Raw genomic sequence first — 3,522 nt, forward strand, 5'->3', positions numbered from 1 at the left:
AGGATGATCATTTCCCTTTGAAAGTTTCCCATTTTCTTTCCTGTCATACTCTATCCATTTTTCAGAGGAGGAAAATGAAACTCAGAGAAGTGACTGTCCAAATTCACCAGAAAGTAGGTTGGGGAGCCTAGATTGGAAAAGCTGGTATTATAAGGCAGCAGTGTCCAAAGCATTCCAGGTGCAAGGTAACACTGGAGAGGTGAGTTTCTCAGTGTGGTCCTTACTACACCTGCTTTGCAATCAACAGAGGAGTTGCTTAAAAATCCAGACTTCTGGGTTCCACTTCCGGGCCCCACCCACTGAAGAGGAATCTCTTAGGCTGGAATTCAGAAATTTGCATTTTTAAAAGTTTCTCAGTGATCTCAGGCACATTAAAGTTTAAGAATTGGTGGGCAGAAAAATGCTCTGGGGATCCAGAGCAGGGAGCAGACAGATTTAAGCAAACAAATGGAGAAAGCAGCATATGAGTTTGTTGGTGAAGGCAGGGTGAGATTTAGACACATGGAGAAGGTGGGGAGGAGGGGACCATAGCAGCCTTGTCTAATGCAGAAGTCATGCTTAGGCTGTCACTGGCCCGCTTTGTTGTTGCCATCATCATCACCCACCTTGGTCATCCTTTCCATCTTCCTCTTTAGCCTCCTCCCTAAATCTTAACAGTCTCTCTGGGCTGAGCTTAGCAGAGCCTTCTGCTCTGGGAATAGGGAGATGGAGCCCACACAGAGGTGGTTTAGAATATAAAGGACACACACATAGTTGACAAACAGAGGGCACCCAGTCACAGTCAGCAGAAACGGGCAAAGATGAATATATAAGAAAAGGACACGAAACTACGGTGGACAGAGGACAGCTGCAGAATCACGAGCAGACACATGAAAGGTGGGAAAGGATACATGTAAACATGGGTGGATATAAAAGGAACTCATAGAGACGAATGAACAAGTCATACCAAAAGGCACAAGGAACACCAAACACAGAGGACATATGCAGATAGCTGGGGGACAGGCAGATAAGGATGAACCTAAGGGAGGCCTCAAATCTGTGAAGGGGACTGAGATGTAGCTGGCCCCCCATCCCCACTAGGCTGAGTTGAAGGGATTAACCTGAAGTACCTAGCTCTGCCTTTTAAATGGTATGGACCTAACAGAAGCAGAGGATATTAAGAAGAGATGGCAAGAATACACAGAAGAACTGTACAAAAAAGATCTTCACGACCCAGATAATTACGATGGTGTGATCACTGACTTAGAGCCAGACATCCTGGAATGTGAAGTCAAGTGGGCCTTAGAAAGCATCACTACGAACAAAGCTAGTGGAGGTGATAGAATTCCAGTTGAGCTATTCCAAATCCTGAAAGATGATGTTGTGAAAGTGCTGCACTCATATGCCAGCAAATTTGGAAAACTCAGCAGTGGCCACAGGACTGGAAAAGGTCAGTTTTCATTCCAATCCCAAAGAAAGGCAATGCCAAAGAATGCTCAAACTACTGCACAATTACATTCATCTCACACGCTAGTAAAGTAATGCTCAAAATTCTCCAAGCCAGGCTTCAGCAATATGTGAACCGTGAACTTCCTGATGTTCAAGCTGGTTTTAGAAAAGGCAGAGGAACCACAGATCAAATTGCCAACATCCGCTGGATCATGGAAAAAAACAAGAGAATTCCAGAAAAACATCCACTTCTGCTTTATTGACTATGCCAAAGCCTTTGACTGTGTGGATCACAATAAACTGTGGAAAATTCTGAAAGAGATGGGAATACCAGACCACCTGATCTGCCTCTTGAGAAATCTGTATGCAGGTCAGGAAGCAACAGTTAGAACTGGACATGGAACAACAGACTGGTTCCAAATAGGAAAAGGAGTACATCAAGGCTGTATATTGTCACCCTGCTTATTTAACTTATATGCGGAGTACATCATGAGAAATGCTGGGCTGGAAGAAACACAAGCGGAATCAAGATTGCTGGGAGAAATATCAATAACCTCAGATATGCAGATGACACCACCCTTATGGCAGAAAGTGAAGAGGAACTAAAGAGCCTCTTGATGAAGGTGAAAGTGGAGAGTGAAAAAGTTGGCTTAAAGCTCAACATTCAGAAAATGAAGATCATGGCATCTGGTCCCATCACTTCATGGGAAATAGATGGGGAAACAGTGGAAACAGTGTCAGACTTGATGGTGACTGCAGCCATGAAATTAAAAGACGCTTACTCCTTAGAAGGAAAGTTATGACCAACCTAGATAGCATATTCAAAAGCAGAGACATTACTTTGCCAACAAAGGTTCGTCTAGTCAAGGCTATGGTTTTTCCTGTGGTCATGTATGGATGTGAGAGTTGGACTGTGAAGAAGACTGAGCGCCGAAGACCTGATCCTTTTGAACTGTGGTGTTGGAGAAGACTCTTGAGAGTCTCTTGGACTGCAAGGAGATCCAACCAGTCCATTCTAAAGGAGATCAGCCCTGGGATTTCTTTGGAAGGAATGATGCTCAAGCTGAAACTCCAGTACTTTGGCCACCTCATGTGAAGAGTTGACTCATTGGAAAAGACTCTGATGCTGGGAGGGATTGGGAGCAAGAGGAGAAGGGGACGACAGAGGATGAGATGGCTGGATGGCATCACTGACTCAATGGATGTGAGTCTGGGTGAACTCCGGGAGTTGGTGATGGACAGGGAGGCCTGGCCTGCTGCGATTCATGGGGTCGAAAAGAGTCGGACACGACTGAGCGACTGATCTGATCTGATCTGGTCTGACCAAGCTCTGCCTTCCAGGGCCCTTGCCCATCGTTATGTCTCACTGACGAGTGAGGTCAGGACCCTGGCTGGAAGGGCGAGGTGTGCTCCTGGATGTGCACCTTGGTAAAGGCGAGATCACTTACACCTTCTTATGTTACATTTATTTCAGCTCTCAGATGTTTTTAATTAGGCTTGAAGTCTTGAATCTTTCTGGCTCGCAGCCCAATTTCGTACAGGTTTCTCGAGCCCTGTTTGTTCTTGGGGTGTTTTATTCTAACTTGGAGTTTCAGTGGACTCGGAGACTTCATCAGCCTCATTTACAGATTACTTTCTCTTTAAGCTACCCTCCCCCCACCACCGCCACCTTCCCAGACGCCCTTTCCTTCCCGACATTACTTGCAGTTTTTAAGAGCACTACGTTTCCCATAAATCTTAGCGCCCAAGCAGCTGCCCTAGAGAACTTCAAGTACCGAAATGCTTTCCTATCTGTCTCCATAACCACCGCGGTGACCGATGGGGCTTGCAGTTATCTAGGAATTGTCAGGGGACCAAAAAAAAAAAAAAAAAACCAACCAACAAACCCAAAACTACTCATCCCAGGAGTCCTAGTATCAGAGGCGGATTTAGCACCCGTCTTTCTGCGGACCCGTCAATCCTTCCTCTGACTCCAACTCCCGCCGTGCCTTGCGCCGCGCTCCCTGCGGCGGAGAATGGTGCCGTGGCCAAAGTGTTCTCTGGGAGTTGTAGTTCTTATGTTAGTGAGGCGAGGAGGAGGCGGAGTGACTCGGC

This window comes from Bos grunniens, chromosome 3 (genome assembly GCF_055505025.1).
Source record: "Bos grunniens cultivar Pamir isolate PY7600 chromosome 3, Bosgru_T2T1.0, whole genome shotgun sequence".
NCBI classification, from domain to species: domain Eukaryota; kingdom Metazoa; phylum Chordata; class Mammalia; order Artiodactyla; family Bovidae; genus Bos; species Bos grunniens.